The 18,439-nt window shown below is 35.5% G+C and overlaps 1 long non-coding RNA gene across 2 annotated transcripts in view; it reads right to left on the reverse strand.

Moving 5' to 3' along the window:
• Nucleotides 1–4,960: 4,960 nt before the first annotated feature.
• LOC112625384 overlaps nt 4,961–18,439 on the reverse strand; it is a 130,181-nt gene continuing 116,702 nt past the window's right edge. Inside the window, exons 3-4 of one of the 2 annotated variants that reach the window (XR_003119577.1) lie at nt 9,008–9,069; nt 4,961–5,011 (exon numbers count right to left, since the gene is read on the reverse strand). This is a non-coding gene — a long non-coding RNA (uncharacterized LOC112625384). Of the gene's footprint in view, nt 5,012–6,716; nt 6,933–9,007; nt 9,070–18,439 lie in introns of those variants that run through there. The other variant, XR_003119578.1, reaches the window with a different exon arrangement.

Consider the following 18,439-nt stretch of genomic DNA (forward strand, 5'->3'; position numbering starts at 1 on the left):
GATATTAGATTGTGACACTAGACATTATAAATTTATGTCTAAACATTTCCATAGGTTTGAATTCACAGATTTGAAGAATTTATCTCTGATGAAATTTCAGATTATATTGCATAATAGTATTTTCAAAGTCAACCTTAATGATTAATTGAAAATAAATATCTCTTTAAAATTTGAAAAGTATTCTTTTCTATTTTGCTTTCAGATGGCATGAGCTATTAGAAGAGAAAGTGGTGTGGATTTGGTAAAGAAGGGATTAATTAATAGTTCTAATATTTTATAGCTAGATGATTTTTAGAAAAAACCCTTTCCTTCTCTGAGTCTCAAGTCCATCATTATTAATAATGGAATATAATATGTATTAAGGGTGATTATGATTATTCAAAAAGGTAAATAATTATAATATTTAACATAATATACATGTCTAATGACATAAACTTTGATTATACTGCGTATTTTGGAGGATCCCTGGGACCTGAGATTCTTCTAACACCCTCAGATTGGTTTGAGATCACACTAGTGAGTCTAATACTTAACAAAGTGCACTCTTTTGCTTAATAACCTTCCAAGTCATTGTTCCACTGAACTTTATCTGGATTGGATGAAGATTTCTGGTCAGTTTCATTTCATTCCTTGATGTTCAGAAAGACAAAAAAGTAAACCCTGTGTTGAACAGAATAGATAGTTTCCTGTAATCTCCCTTGTTCATCCTTAATAACTATGATTTTTATAATGATAGACTCTACCTGAATTTCAAAATGATATCTGAAACTTAATTCCATTGAAGAGATATCTTAATGTTTTAATCAGAATTCACATATTGACAAAAGCAGTTATACTTCAATTTTGTACAAAATCATTCTCAGTTGCAAAATAGTTAAAATTAACGTATTTTCATAGATTAAAATATTTTATTAATATAAAGTTATGAAAACCTGAACTGGCATATACTCAAACATTCCTTTATCTTCTATGCTCTCTCTCTCTCTCTCTCTCTCTCTTTTTTTTTTTACTATTCCTATAGTAAGATTTAATCCAACATTAGTTGTACCTACTACGTACTTTACCAGGGGTTGGGGTGAAAAAATTTTTAACAGTCTTTTCTAGGAAAGAATTTAGCTTTTACATTAATAGGGAACTGTATAATTTAAACCATATCCTCCTTGACTCTTCAGTTAAAAAAGAAAAAAAGCAAATGAACAAACAAATCAAAACAAAAAATAGGAGAAAAAATCAGAATAAAACAAGATTAAATAAAAAATAATGAGTTACTGTCAACATGTTGCCATCATATATATCACCAGTGCTATAAATTGATCATTTATAATGTCTACAAAATTGAATATCATAGCAGATTGCAACTTATACCATTAAGTCAAATTTGTAAAGAGAATATTACTGGTACAGTGTCACAATTCAGTAATATTGGAGTGTTCATACTACATGCATGCATCTGTGTCTATCACTCATATTACAACAGTTACCATTGGAGTTAATATGACTGAGGCAGAGCTGAAAACGAATATTCTTGTCCATTCCTACATAAACTCTCTGATCTTCTTTTATGATTAGAATGAAAAGGAAAGTACTCCCTAAATCAATTACTGCATAACAAAAACTATCTGGTACAACAGCTGAAATTGTGGCTCTTACATGGTTAAGCTTGAGGTAGGTTGCTAACGATTTTTCTCCTGGACATTTCAGAGGTTTCTATTTAACCTTACCTTCTATGATAACTCAATCCTGAGTCAATGTTCAGGTTACTTCAATTTCTCATGATATTCAAATATGTACTTCAAAGCCACTGATAGTTCCAAAATACTTGTGATTTCACATGAAGCACATCAGATAGGAATTTATTTTAGTTCGCCCCCTCTAGTTTCCATTTTAACAGGAGGCATGATGACACTGTGAGACTCAGGATATCAGTATCAACTCTCACCCTATATCCATATAGTCCTTGAAATGTCTGGGTATTTTGTTTTCAGCGTTCAATCCCTGAAGCAGGTGGATAAAGCCATTTTCTGTATGTATCTGTCATGGTGTTACAGGGTTCTACCTTCTAGATATCCAGCCTCCTTTTTAGCCACTTAGATCTAGATCTAAAAATGGTGAGTTCAAGGTGCTCTACAAATTATTGTGACCTTTTATTGGGATAACAGCCCTCAGTTTCCTGCTCCTTAATTCTCATCCTTATTTGATTGTATATGTTTAGTAGCATCCTTGTTGACTGCAATCTACTTTGTCCAGGGATGCTAAATCAACCATCTCTATAACTTTGCAGGAGTAATGTCTCATCATTTTCCTCCAGTTGTACTGGTTATTACAGTAATTTTGACCTCTCATGTTTTAGACATTATATGTTGCCGCCTGGCCTCTATTAGTTTAGGGCTCATTAATCTCAATGGCTTTTAATGAGCCTTATTTTATGACTGTTTCTCTTATTTTCAAACTGAACCTGCAGTGAGCAGTCACTGCTGAACTTCTTAATGATATCGATATCCTTCTTATAAGTATATTCCTGATAGTCCTAGTAAAGAGTGTGTCCTTGGAGCCTATCCTGTAAAAATATATTCTTCTGGTATTTGTTGTTGTTGTTGTTGTTGTTTTCTTTGCTTTGCATTATAAACATTTTCTACATGACCACTTCTTTGGGTTTCTATCTTTCTTCCTTGTGTGCCAGAGCACCTTGGACAGTTCTACTTCACTCAGCTTCTAAGCCTCACCTAGTGGTAAGTTTGTCTCAATCTCTGGAGTTTCTGCTTTGATAAATTGTCCCCTGGTCAATTACTTATTACTTCTTACTTGTCATGTTTGACATCCTGGTTCCCTGATTAAACACTCTAAAAAATCCAAACTCAGAATAACTTTCTTGGCCCTTGCCAGCATGTGATATCTAATTGCAACTTCCTTTATTTATAATTTCTTTCTTCCTTTATCAGCCTCAGTACGCTCCTAGGCAGGTTATACTGGAATTAATTATAATTTTGCTGGGTGTAGCTTCTGAGGAAAGCAATTATCTCCTAGTGATAAAAAGGCCTCTTCTGTACAATGTACTGTTAGGGCCTAATAGGGACTGATGGGGTACATCTTCAAGCTCTGAGGGTTCAAGCAAATTCGCAAAGCCAGTATCCTGAGGAGTTACATATGGTCAGGTTTTCATAACTAAGGCCTGACTTTTGCATAACAGATCTTGTTTGGCTGAGCATAAAATGTATTTGAAGGTCTGCAACACTATCAGATTGTCAGCTGGATAGTCAGTATTTACTGCTCTTAAGCAAATATATTTTTTGGTTGTCACAGCATTTTATTGCTTGTTAATCAATACAACTTCCTACCCTCTTCAATGAGTTCATTCAAATTAGCACTAAACAGCCAGTATGGCTATCCTGTTATGACTTGTCAGCCTTCAGATATGTAAAATGCCTGAATCATTGCACCTGAAAAGGTGAGGACTTCCACCATTCCCCCAAGCATCTGCAAGATAAACCCTTGGCAATTCAGATGTCATCTGGTATCATGCTCTATTAGTGATCCTCCTACCATTAAATATAATGTCTACTTTTTCTGCCAGTCAATGAATGACTAACACCTATTTCTTCATTTTGCTATCTTTTCTCTTAAATATTTGGTATTATTTGCATTTGTTTAGGACCACGGAGTGGCAGATGGCAAGAGAGAATTAGACTTTCAAGACATTTATTGTAGGGGGAAGAAAGAAAAGAATAGTAGATTCTTTATATCATACATCTATATATTCTTTATATCATATATCTATATATTCATAATGCTGGTCTGATACACATAGAAAGAGATAGGGAAGAAAAAAAGGATTAGGAGGAAAAATCTCCGATGTAGCATGATTTCAACAGAGGTTTGGATTCAAAAGAAGGAGTCCTTGAGCCACAGTCGCCTGTTGGAAAACTCTCATAACTCCCAGTAATGAGTCCATTGTGTATTCACATTGTACTGAGTCATTGACTGGGAGAAATCTGGGGAAAGTATGATCTTAGTGGGAATACAGTTGTGGATCCAAAGATATATCATCTGGAGTGTCCAATAAAATATAGACCCACAGCAGATGCGAGAAACACATTTACACAGCTATCCTGTATCTGATTTCACATTTTATATTTAAGTTTATGGGCTCCCCATGTATCTCTACTCAAAGGTATTAAGTAACTTGTGCATTAACATTGAGGCTGGAGAATTTAAGGACTCTGGGTTAGGATGAAATAAAAACATGCAGGGAGGAAAATTTAAGAAGAAGAGAACACATCTTTTCTCAAACACATTTCTCTTACCTCACAATATTTCCTAGAATCAACTTTGCCTACATATGAAAGTCATCTACCTGTTTAAAATGTAACACAAAAGAGCAATTTGTCACACTGAAATACTTTGTGTGAGGATTGGGGGAGAAAGAACACACAGTATGAAAAAAAAATCAGCAAATTTAATCTCAGTGCAAAAGAAAAGAAATGTATGCATTTTCCCCTTAGGAGTCATGTAGCCCTTAGTCTGTAATGCTTTACCTTTGGTTTCCTGATTCTACTATTGCAGGGAGTTAAAATATCTCCCTGTTTGCTTCTTCATTCCGTTGTTCTTTTTTCCCCCTGAAAACTTACCTTTATATTTTCTACAAGTCTTTGGAGTATTAGCAAGAACAGTGCAATATAAAATAATCCTGGAAAATGGAAGCATAAGATTCAGGTACTTATGAACAACATCATTTGCTGTGATGTTAATAAAATATCCAGCAGTGGCTGGTTAATGACCTTTGGGTTTGTGCTTATGTTCACATACCTAGAGTATAAGCGGTTGTGGAGATCAATCTTTTGTGGTAAGTGTTTACAGTTCATGTGAAAAAGAAAAAAAATAAATATCTAGCACCCAGGGTTGCGTAATGCAAATATTCTTCTGATTCTCACTGTGAAATGCTTTTGCTGTTTTTGTTGTTATTGAGGATAATTTCTCACTTTGGAGTAAAACAAATCTTGGGTCTCGTCACTGTCTGAAGAGAAACACATCACTAAGATCAAATATCTTACATACATAAAGTTAAATTTTAATTGATGCTAAAATTGTATCTTTCCACAGAGAACAGAGATGTTTAGTGTGTGGATTTTAAAATGAACTTTTTCTTTACTAGAAATATATAGTCAACTCCATCGGTAGGAGTGAAAAACAACAGAATATACCTTAGCAGCTTAGTTATAATGCATACTAGGCTACAGGCAGTAGCTCAGATCACAAAATCATCGAAGGTGAGAGTCAGAGGTTATATGATATCTGCCCTTTCCCTGCATATGAGGGTATTCTAAGCTTGGGTTATAAGTGGACTGGAATGGCAGCCAGCTGTTGAATTCAGCTGAGAAGTGCAGGTGAGAAAAGTGCTTAATACTTGAAACATAAGGTGCAAAGAACAGTATTTAAAACACTAAGGACACTTTTGAAATTAGTAGGGAAAGGATTCTAAATGAAAACAGGCAAAATGATGGGACATGCTTGAATCAATAAGCTTCTATGAATTCAGGGAAAAGCTGAACAAAAGTTTACTATAGTTTTATAGTAAAGCTGATAGTTTCCTATAGTTTTATATTGTAGCTCAGGAAGTTGGAAGGCTATAGGGTTACGGGAAAGGTACAAGAGATAGAGGCAGTCACTCAGAGAATTTTCTTCTGAGTAGAAGTTCACTTTTCTTTGGTATAGCAGCCATGTTCATTGTCTTGTACATTTTTATTATTAATAGGAAGCTACAGTGATTCTTACTCTACCTGCTCTATACCACTCCCACCTGTCTGGCCTCCGTAAACCAGAATTATGTACAGTAGGCAACATGCTCCATGGGGTTTCCAGAATTGCTGGAGGGATGCACAGTTTCCCTCAACTGCAATATAGAATATATTTCTTTTCAGTCTTAACTTTAGTCCATTTAAAATTCTCTAAATAGATTTCTTCTGGAATCTCTTCTAGTTTCTATGCCAATCAGTTCTTTCAGATGTAGCAAAGACACATCATTGATTCCTTCTATTCTTGTCTGATTTAGTAAAACTTATCATAAGCAAATTAACATAAAAATTAACATAACTGAAATATAACTTCTGATTTTTTTTTCCTCCCATCAAATCTATTTTCCCCCAATCTTTCCTATTTCTGGAAATGGGATCATCATATGCCCAGTTGATTAAGCCTTTATTTTCTAACCACACACATATTATCATCAGAAACTCTTGTAGCTCCATCATCAAAATAAATTTAAAAACCCCTACTCCACCACGAATATCCTCTTTTTATCATCATCTCTCACTTGTACTATAGAAGTAGCAGACTAGCCAATATTTGTACTGCTGGTCTTTCCCTCTTGCAATCTGTTCTCTAAATAGCAGCAAGCTATCTGTTTAAAATGCTCATCAGTGCACATCCTTTCTTAATTAAATACATCTCATAGTCTCCTATTACTGTTAGAATTTGAAACTCTCTTTAATGGTCAACATTAGCCTGTCAGATACGCTATGGCTTAAGCCTTTGACCATTCTACTTTTTTTTTTTTTCTCACTGAATTCCTGCCTCTCTAATCTTTCAATTTCTCCTGTACAATTTCCATATTATTGATTATTTTAGAATCACTTTTATTCCTTTTGCCTGTAATATTTTGCTCCAGATGCTAAAGAAGTAGCATCCTAAATGGCTGATGCCTTCTCAGAAGGTGGCCTTCTTCCCATATGTCAGTCCTTGACTATTTTATCTAGAATAAGCCCCGCACATCTCAGTTATGGCCTATTACTTTTTATACTTTTTTTTTCTTGACAATTGAATATTATCCGAAATTCTACCAACTTCATTTGTCCCTGGACGAATCATTCATCTGACCATGTTGAGATGAATCCACTGACATTCCATTTTCTGAAAATCATCTTATATTAGTCAGGGTCCTGGAAGGGAAAAAAAAAGGCACATTCAAAATTGACAATTTGCAAGAGTGTGAGTTTAAGAAAACCAACAAAGGACAGTGCCATGTGCCAGGAATAGTGCAAGCTGGAGCACTTCTCACCCCTGTGTCTGAAGGAACAAAGAGTAGAGTAGAAATGCTTATCATAATATGAATGGTACGCCTACAGAAAGAGCCACGAGAGACTTGTGACTTTGGGTCAATGGACAACAAACTCCACCAGACCTAAAAGATAGGACGCAATTAACACTTCAGCTTTCCTTCTTTCCATATTCCTTTTAATTCTCAGAATACAATTTAAATTCATATTGCTTATTTGATAAAATATAAATATCTTTCACTATTAAGCTACCTAATTTTCTTGTGTGTGGTGAATTACACTGTAACAATTTTTGCCAGAATATCAAACACTATTATGTTGTCAAATATAATAGTTACTTCTCTCTTCTCATTCTCAAGCTCTCAGCGACATTTGTCCTAGAACAAGAAGAGGATCCTGGAGACCTGGTAGAAATGCATCTTAAGAGTCCAGGCAAGTTGATAGTTTAGAGTAGTAGTAAATGTTACTAGAAGTTACAAGAAAATAATAGATAGTGACTTGGAGGTAAGACTGTCTTAGAAAGTGCTGTTAGAAAGAGGGGCAGCCACAAAGGGGCGGAGAACTGTGAGACAAGTCATCTTTGAGGTAATAAGTGACCCAAAGAAGTATTTTTTCAGACGCTGTCCTAAATGCTTTACAGGTATTAATTAATTTAATCTTCACTATAACAATATGAAATAAAGATCAGGTCTTGCTATATTGGGAGGAAACTGTTTTTTGGGGGGGAACCCAACTGGCACAGAAAAATTAAGGAACCCCACCAATAATACTAGTATTTTTCAATAGTCATCTATTAGCATTCATGATTTGCTCCTAGGGTGCAAAGTAATGTTGGAGATATTACAGAAAGAAATTATTCTATTCAATTGTCATTTAAGAAAAAAATTTCTAAGAAAATCTAAATGGAGGTATTTATTAAAAGTGGTTTTAGAAATCTGGTAGTATATGATCATAACTTTTCTCTGTGAAAAATAACATTTAGTAGTTTTGATAAATATCAATTACAAGAAAAAGAAAAAGAAATTCTTTTTTACATTTTAAAATATTCTAATAGGTTTGACTCAGTGGCTCATGCCTATAAAGCCCGGCATTTTAGGAGGCCGAGATGGGAGAAATGTTTAAGCGCAAGAGTTCAAAATCAGCTTGGGCAACATAGTGAGACCCTGTCCCCAGAAAAAAATAAAAATAAAAATAAAAATTAGCTGAGTGTTGGGGAAAATTATTTGCACCCAGGAGGATGAGATGCAGTGGACTATGATTGTATCACTGTACTCCAGCCTATGTCTCAGAGCAAGACTGTGTCTCAAAAAACTGTATTAAAAATTAAAATACCCTAATAATTTTCACTTCACTTTTGCAAGGAGTATTTGCATATTCTATTTCAGAATAAATATTTATTTTTTTCTCTAGGTAGGCAGGATTTTATGGAAAAAACATACAGATCACATTGAAGCAGTATATATTAAATGTTCTATTTATATTAAAACTAGTATACTTTAGTCATTCCACATTTGGCTTTTAAAACAAAATACTTGGTTTTCCCTTATCTTTAACATAGTTTTTCATTCATTTCACTCATTTCTCATAAATAAATGACATTTGTTTAAAGCAAAATTCCAGGGTCCCTTATAATTTCAGTAAGGGTAATAAATCAGAGAAACCAAAAATAAAAAAAAGCAAATTTTTCAAAAATATGTTAAATTAGCAGAAAGATAAGACTCAAATTTTACAAATTAAATGTTTGGGGAATGGTGTTTCTTGCAAAAACTATAGGTTTTTATGTCATTGAGAAATCTTCAAGTTTCACAATATTAAGCTATCTAGATCTCTCTGTATATTTATTATCACAAAGATTTATCTTGAATAGTCCCTATATGATCTACATAATACTGTTAATATGAAAGTAACTATGATTGTTGTTTTATTTTGATTAGTATTACTATTACTGTTACACTTACTAGATTAGAGTTCTAGTTACTTCAAACTCATCAGGATCTCAATAAATCAGCTTTTGCGTACTCTAAAAGAAAAATAATGAAAGGAAATGTATTTGACCATCATTGTATTATAGGTAGTATTTAAAGTTGTAGTAATTAGTTAGGTCACTTAAAGAGTGAGTGAAGATAGAGAACAAATTAAAGACAAGGACCAAAGAATTCAGAGTTAGGAGGAAGAAAACTAAAGAAGCTCAATTTGCTAACTAAAAGAGCTGGAAAGTGTGGTGTTCAAAACTATATTAATAACTTAGTGAGCATCTGTCCAAATCTCTTCATGCTCTTATAATCATGTATAAATATGAACATATATTTTCACCTATCCTATATTTCACAAATGCTCCTGTTTATGAGTGAATAGTGTGTGTACGTTGTTTCTTAAAAATAGTATCTATTAGTGAATTTGAGCAACAGTTCATATTTTTTGTCATTTGATTATTGCAACTTGTTTGTACTGTTTCTATAATTTAAATACCTATATATTTTAAGAACATTCATCTCTATCATGTTTATGAATTTTATAGTTTGAAATAATTTGGACCTCTGGTTTGTATAGAATGTTGATAAAATTCTTGGGCTTTGCAATTAAATAAATCTAAAAATAAAAGCTAATGTTGGTCTTTTATATGGATAGTAGTTAAATTTTTTAATCCATGTTTTTTTTTTTTTTCATTTAATAATGCTAGTATCTTGTGTGGGTATTATGAAACTAAGAAGTCAATATTTAGTATTATTAGTTTGAATGAAAATATATAATAGGGACTCACATACTGGTAGTATAATTGTTATTAATGAAAAAAGTCAGATATTTTTATTTCTTAAAATTAATTGGATATGTGAATAAAAAGCAACAATCTAAGGGTATTATTGCAATTCATGTCAGAGCTATGTATAAATCAACTTGAGATGTTTCAGAATCATTAAGGAATTGTACATCACATTAAAAAATGGTCTGAACACTGTAGCTTATCTGAAATACTGAATTAAAATTTAAAATTTCAATACTTTAATTAAATAATCACAGTAACTTTACATATGTAAATGATTTTGGTAAGTAAGCAATTGTTCTCTATTAATTTTCATCCATTCTTCCTTGGCCATGCCTCTTATCATTAGAGGCAATAGGATTAAAATATTCTAATTCTGGTTGCTTTTCAACTCTTAATTTACAAAAATTTGCACCAAAGATGGCCGAATAGCAACAGCTCCAGTCTCCAGCTCCCAGCGCAGACGACACAGAAGACAGGTGATTTCTGCATTTTCAACTGAGGTACTGGGTTCATCTCACTAGGGAGTGCCGAACAATCAGTGCTGGTCAGCTGCTGCAGCCCGACCAGTGAGAGCTGAAGCAGGGCGAGGCATCTCCTCACCTGGGAAGCGCAAGGGGGAAGGGAATCCCTTTTCCTAACCAGGGGAACTGAGACACACAACACCTGGAAAATCGGGTAACTCCCACCCCAATACTGCACTTTACCAAGGGTCTAGAAAGTGGACACACCAGGAGACTATATCCCACTTCTGGCTGGGAGGGTCCCACGCCCACGGAGCCTCCCTCATTGCTAGCACAGCAGTCTGCAATCTAACTGCCAGGCAGCAGCGAGGCTGGGGGAGGGGCGTCCACCATTGCTGAGGCTTAAGTAGGTAAACAAAGCCGCTGGGAAGCTCGAAGGGGGTGGAGCTCACAGCAGCACAAGGAGGCCTGCCTGTCTCTGTAGACTCCACCTCTGGGGACAGGGCACAGCTAAACAACAACAACAACAACAACAACAAAAGCAGCAGAAACCTCTGCAGACGCAAATGACTCTGTCTGACAGCTTTGAAGAGAGCAGTGGATCTCCCAGCATGGAGGTTGAGATCTGAGAACGGACAGATTGCCTGCTCAAGTGGGTCCCTGACCCCTGAGTAGCCTAACTGGGAGACATCCTCCACTAGGGGCAGACTGACACCCCACACCTCACAGGGTGGAGTACACCCCTGAGAGGAAGCTTCCAAAGCAAGAATCAGATAGGTACACTCGCTGTTCAGCAGTATCCTATCTTCTGCAGCCTCTGCTGCTGACACCCAGGCAAACAGGGTCTGGAGTGGACCTCAGGCAATCTCCAACAGACTTACAGCCGAGGGTCCTGATTGTTAGAAGGAAAACTAACAAACAGGAAGGACACCCACACCAAAACCCCATCAGTACGTCACCATCATCAAAGACCAGAGGCAGATAAAACCACAAAGATGGGGAAAAAGCAGGGCAGAAAAGCTGGAAATTCAAAAAATAAGAGCAAATCTCCCCCTCCAAAGGAACGCAGCTGATCGCCAGCAACGGATCAAAGCTGGACGGAGAAAGACTTTGACGAGATGAGAGAAGAAGGCTTCAGTCCATCAAACTTCTCAGAGCTAAAGGAGGAATTATGTACCCAACGCAAAGAAACTAAAAATCTTGAAAAAAGAATGGAAGAATTGATAACTAGAATAATTAATGCAGAGAAGGCCATAAACGAATGGACAGAGATGAAAACCATGACATGAGAAATACATGACAAATGCACAAGCTTCAGTAACCGACTCAATCAACTGGAAGAAAGAGTATCAGCGATTGAGAATCAAATGAATGAAATGAAGCAAGAAGAGGAATCTAAAGAAAAAAGAAGAAAAAGAAATGAACAAAGCCTGCAAGAAGTATGGGATTATATAAAAAGACTAACTCTACGTCTGATTGGGGTGCCTGAAAGTGAGGAGGAAAATGGAACCAAGTTGGAAAACACTCTTCAGGATATCATCCAGGAGAACTTCCCCAACCTAGTAGGGCAGGCCAACATTCAAATTCAGGAAATACAGAGAACGCCACAAAGATATTCCTCAAGAAGAGCAACTCCAAGACACATAATTGCCAAGTTCACCAAAGTTGAAATGAAGGAAAAAAACCTTAAGGGCAGCCAGAGAGAAAGGTCAGGTTCCCCACAAAGGGAAGCCCATCAGACTAACAGCAGATCTCTCGGCAAAAACTCTACAAGCCAGAGGAGAGTGGGTGCCAATATTCAACATGCTTAAAGAAAAGAATTTTAAACCCAGAATTTCATATCCAACCAAACTAAGTTTCATAAGTGAAGGAGAAATAAAATCCTTTACAGATAAGCAAATGCTTAGAGATTTTGTCACCACCAGGCCTGCCTTGCAAGAGACCCTGAAGGAAGCACTAAACATAGAAAGGAACAACCGGTACCCGCCATTGCAAAAACATGCCAAAATGTAAAGACCATCAAGGCTAGGAAGAAACTGCATCAACTAACGAGCAAAATAATCAGTTAATATCATAATGGCAGGATCAAGTTCACACATAACAATATTAACCTTAAATGTAAATGGACTAAATAGTCCAATTAAAAGACACAGACTGGCAAACTGGATAAAGAGTCAAGACCCATCAGTTTGCTGTATTCGGGAGACCCATCTCACATGCAGAGACATACATAGGCTCAAAATAAAGGGATGGAGGAAGATCTACCAAGCAAATGGAGAACAAAAAAAGCAGGGGTTGCAATCCTAGTCTCTGATAAAACAGACTTTAAACCATCAAAGATCAAAAGAGACAAAGAAGGCCATTACATAATGGTGAAGGAATCAATTCAACAGGAAGAGCTCACTATCCTAAATATATATGCACCCAATACAGGAGAACTCAGATTCATAAAGTAAGTCCTTAGAGACTTACAAAGAGACTTAGACTCCCATACAATAATAATGGGAGACTTCAACACCCCACTGTCAACATTAGACAGATCAACAAGACAGAAAGTTAACAAGGATATCCAGGAATTGAACTCATCTCTGCAGTAAGCAGACCTAATAGACATCTACAGATCTCTCCACCCCAAATCAACAGAATATACATTCTTCTCAGCACCACATCACAGTTATTCCAAAATTGACCACATAATTAGAAGTAAAGCACCCCTCAGCAAATGTACAAGAACAGAAATTATAACAAACTGTCTCTCAGACCACAGTGCAATCAAACTAGAACTCAGGAGTAAGAAACTCAATCAAAACTGCTCAACTACATGGAAACTGAATAACCTGCTCCTGAATGACTACTGGGTACATAAGGAAATGAAGGCAGAAATAAAGATGTTCTTCAAAACCAATGAGAATAAAGATACAACATACCAGAATCTCTGGGACACATTTAAAGCAGTGTGTAGAGGGAAATTTATAGCACTAAATGTCCACAACAGAAAGCTGGAAAGGTCTAAAATTGACACTCTAACATCACAATGAAAAGAACTAGAGAAGCAAGAGCAAACTCATTCAAAAGCTAGCAGAAGGCAAGAAATAACTAAGATCAGAGCAGAACTGAAGGAGATAGAGACACAAAAAATCCTCCAAAAAATCAATGAATCCAGGAGTTGGTTTTTTGAAAAGATCAACAAAATTGATAGACCGCTAGCAAGGATAATAAAGAAGAAAAGAGAGAAGAATCAAATAGACACAATAAAAAATGATAAAGGGGATATCATCACTGACCCCACAGAAATACAAACTACCATCAGAGAATACTATAAACACCTCTATGCAAATAAACTAGAAAATATAGAAGAAATGGACAATTTCCTGGACACTTACACTCTCCCAAGACTAAACTAGGAAGAAGCTGAATCTCTGAATAGACCAATAGCAGGCTCTGAAATTGAGGCAATAATTAATAGCCTACCAACCAAAAGAAGTCCAGGGTCAGATGGACTCAATGGCTGAATTCTACCAGAGGTACAAGGAGGAACTGGTACCATTCCTTCTGAAACCACTCCAATCAATAGAAAAAGAAGGAATCTCTAATCCATCTTGAATTAATTTTCGTATAAGGAGTAAGGAAAGGATCCAGTTTCAGTTTTCTACTTATGGCTAGCCAGTTTTCCCAACACCATTTATTAAATAGGGAATCTTTTCCCCATTTCTTGTTTCTCTCAGGTTTGTCAAAGATCAGATGGCTGTAGATGTGTGGTATTATTTCTGAGGACTCTGTTCTGTTCCATTGGTCTATATCTGTTTTGGTACCAGTACCATGCTGTTTTGGTTACTGTAGCCTTGTAGTATAGTTTGAAGTCAGGTAGCGTGATGCCTCCAGCTTTGTTCTTTTGACTTAGGATTGTCTTGGAGATGCGGGCTCTTTTTTGGTTCCATATGAACTTTAAAGCAGATTTTTCCAATTCTGTGAAGAAACTCATTGGTAGCTTGATGGGGATGGCATTGAATCTATAAATAACCTTGGGCAGTATGGCCATTTTCACGATATTGATTCTTCCTATCCATGAGCATGGTATGTTCTTCCATTTGTTTGTGTCCTCTTTTATTTCACTGAGCAGTGGTTTGTAGTTCTCCTTGAAGAGGTCCTTTACATCCCTTGTAGAGGAAAACCTAGGTAGTACCATTCAGGACATAAGCATGGGCAAAGACTTCATGTCTAAAACACCAAAAGCAACAGTAGCAAAAGCCAAAATTGACAAATGGGATCTTATTAGACTAAAGAGCTTCTGCACAGCAAAAGAAACTACCATCAGAGTGAACAGGCAACCTACAGAATGGGAGAAAATTTTTGCAATCTACTCATCTGACAAAGGGCTAATATCCAGAACCTACAAAGAACTCAAACAAATTTACAAGAAAAAAACAAACAACCCCATCAAAAAGTGGGCAAAGGATATGAACAGACATTTCTCAAAAGAAGACATTCATACAGCCAACAGGCACATGAAAAAATGCTTATCATCACTGGCCATCAGAGAAATGCAAATCAAAACCACAATGAGATACCATCTCACACCAGTTAGAATGGCGATCAATAAAAAGTCAGGAAACAACAGGTGCTGGAGAGGATGTGGAGAAATAGGAACACTTTTACACTGTTGGTGGGATTGTAAACTAGTTCAACCATTATGGAAAACAGTATGGCGATTCCTCAAGGATCTAGAACTAGAAGTACCATATGACCCAGCCATCCCATTACTGGGTATATACCCAAAGGATTATAAATCATGCTGCTATAAAGACACATGCACACATATGTTTATTGTGGCACTATTCACAATAGCAAAGACTTGGAATCAACCCAAATGTCCATCAGTGACAGATTGGATTAAGAAAATGTGGCACATATACATCATGGAATACTATGCAGCCATAGAAAAGGATGAGTTTGTGTCCTTTGTAGGGACATGGATGCAGCTGGAAACCATCATTCTTAGCAAACTATCACAAGAACAGAAAACCAAACACCGCATGTTCTCACTCATAGGTGGGAACTGAACAATGAGATCACTTGGACTCAGGAAGGGGAACATCACACACCGGGGCCTATCATGGGGAGGGGGGAGGGGGGAGGGATTGCATCGGGAGTTATACCTGATGTAAATGACGAGTTGATGGGTGCAGCACACCAACATGGCACAAGTATACATATGTAACAAACCTGCACGTTATGCACATGTACCCTACAACTTAAAGTATAATAATAATAAATAAATTTTAAAAAAATGAAGCAATAATAAAATTTATATGAAAATCCAAAAAAAAAAAAAGAAAAAGGTTAAATATTTAATAGCTATAAATCAAAGTTTGATGTAAAATAGTATTTTAAAAAGTTTTTTCATCATTTAAATGATTGGAGCCCATTCCATTTCTTCTCCTTCTCTGCAAAAATAAATCAGAAAACAAGTCTTAACTTTCCCTAGTAGTCTTCAAAACACAGATATGCTTGGTGAAATTTCATGGGCTTTAAATTATATAAATGGACATACATTTAAGACCTCACAAATATTTGAGCAAAGAAAACAGCATGACAAAGTGACATTGGTAGGTGACATTGTTTACTTCATGGGCACCAGCTTGCATTCCTTTATTTGATAACATGTTGTTTTTCCCTTGGGGATGGTGCATACAGTTATGTGCCACCAACTATGTTAGAAAATGGGAAAGATCCTTGCTCTTACCTTATCAGTTCTGCCAGTGGTTAATTACATGACTTAAGCTTAACAACAACAACAACAACAAAATCCACCCCACTTTTAAGGGACTCTGAATGATAAGTGAGGTTTGCAAGAACAGAAGCAATGACAAGAGTGAGATAATCTCAATAGAAATACAGAAATTCCTGCACCAGACTGACCTTACTGTGAGGCACTTTCTGTAGAACCCAAAGTTGCATTGATTATTGAATGGCTGCAAATCCGGTTCTTTCTTCCACACTCAAAATTTTGAATAATGCTGATAATTGAATGCTATTATATTTATGTTTAATTATCTAATTCAGCCAACACAAATAATAGAAAATGGAAGAATGAATAAAATAAGAATAACTTGCTATTCTTCCTAATATGATCTCTTTATTGTAGCAGGTCTATACAATTTATAGCAAGTGGAATACAGCTAGTGAACTGGAAAATGATTTTTTAAACCTATATATATACAGTTGGACAAAACGTTTCTTAAATAATCATGTTTTCATCTGGCAAACATAGTTATAACTTTAATTTGATGCCTTGGACATATGTGAAATATCTGCCATAATTTAATACAGAGAGAATGTAGATATTTTCCAATTTCAAGAGTTCGTCATATCGGTCAATGCATCCATGACATAGTGCTTAATATTGAATACAGAAAGTGTGAAGTAGTAGCTATACTACTTAACTAAGTAAGACATATGCACATTAGTGAGTTGCAAATGAATCCCACAAAAAGTTCAGGATCTACCAATGAAATTTCTGAGTAATATTGTGGCTTGTTTGATCATTTTGGAATAATTTTTGTTGCAGATCCAGTTAAGAACAAGCTTGAGTGATGTAATCATACAGTTAAAGTCCCAGGATCTTCATTAGGTAAAGTAACTTCTGAAGAAAATTGTTTTTATTCAAATCTGATACATACGTGGTTTTAACCAATAATTCTAGACTGTGATATGTACTTTGGAGGCGCATTTACAAATGTCAACAACAATGTTTACACAAGAATAATATATATTAGTTGGATTAATAATAACAATAAACGCTGGGTGTAGTGCCTCAGGCCTGTAATCCCAGCACTTTGGGAGGTCGAGGTGGGTGGATCTCGAGGTCAAGAGATTGAGACCATCCTGGCCCACATGGTGAAACCTCATTTCTACCAAAAACATAAAAATTAGCTGGGTTTGATATCAGGTGCCTGTAATCCCAGCTACTTGGGAGGCTGAGGCAGGAGAGTCGCTTGAACCTGGGAGGCAGAGGTTGTAGTGAGCTGAGATGGCGCCACTGCAACCCAATCTGGGTGACAGAGAGAGACTATGTCTCAAAAAATAAAATAATAGAAAGGAAAATTGAAACAAAACAAAAATATAAAGAAAGAAGGTCCCTAAATGCTATCAGTATAGATATGGACAAATAAATTGTATGTGATTCATGTTATAATATATGATGCAGCAGTTAAGAATAATGTGCTTTCACACCAACATGGCACATGTATACATATGTAACAAACCTGCACGTTGTGCACATGTACCCTAGAACTTAAAGTATAATAAATAAAAAAAGAATAATGTGCTTTCAATGAACTAATATAGAAAAATTTAGAAGATATATTATTATTAAACAGAAAAACCAAGTTATAGACACAATGTGCAGTAGCATGCTCTCTATAAAGTATATTTTACAATGTATGCATTTGTATCTATATTTATATGTATGGTTATTAGTATATTTACCTACCTATCCACATATATTTGGATAGATATAAACCAAATTAATTACTATGGCTATTTCTGGAATAGGACTGATATTGAGAGTGATTGTTAAAGGATCCTATGCAACATTTGGATTTTGCTTTTTATGAGAATAGCATGTTTATGTATAAATTCTATAATCAAAATGAGTTTTTAAATAAGAAAATTTAAGTGAGTTGCCCATGGTGAAAAAGCTAATTAGTGCTCGAGACAATATTAAAATCTAGGAACTCTGACAATTATGATAGTCACTAATTTTCTTATGCTACATTCTTGCAAATGACCAATTTTCATTAAACATTTCAACCAAAAATAATTAAATATTAATTACATCCAAGTTAAAAAGGGGTAAAAGCACAGTCTTCCATCTATGCCATATTTTGTATTAATTAAACGACTTTGCTCGTATTAAAGCTGCTTTTAGGAAGAAGGTTAATGAGCCATTCTTACAAAATTTGTAATGAGCACAAGACAGGTAGTTTCAATCTTCCTCTAGGCTAGTGGTTTTGTAACATTAATATGAGTAAAATCACTGGAAATGCTAAAATTTGATATTCACAAATCCATTTCCAATAAACTCTAAAGTAGTTGATCTACGCATTTCAAAGACGATTAAAAACTATTAAGTACTCTAGATTATTCTACTATGGCTGACTAAA

The sequence above is a fragment of the Theropithecus gelada genome, chromosome 5 (genome assembly GCF_003255815.1).
Source record: "Theropithecus gelada isolate Dixy chromosome 5, Tgel_1.0, whole genome shotgun sequence".
Taxonomy (NCBI): domain Eukaryota; kingdom Metazoa; phylum Chordata; class Mammalia; order Primates; family Cercopithecidae; genus Theropithecus; species Theropithecus gelada.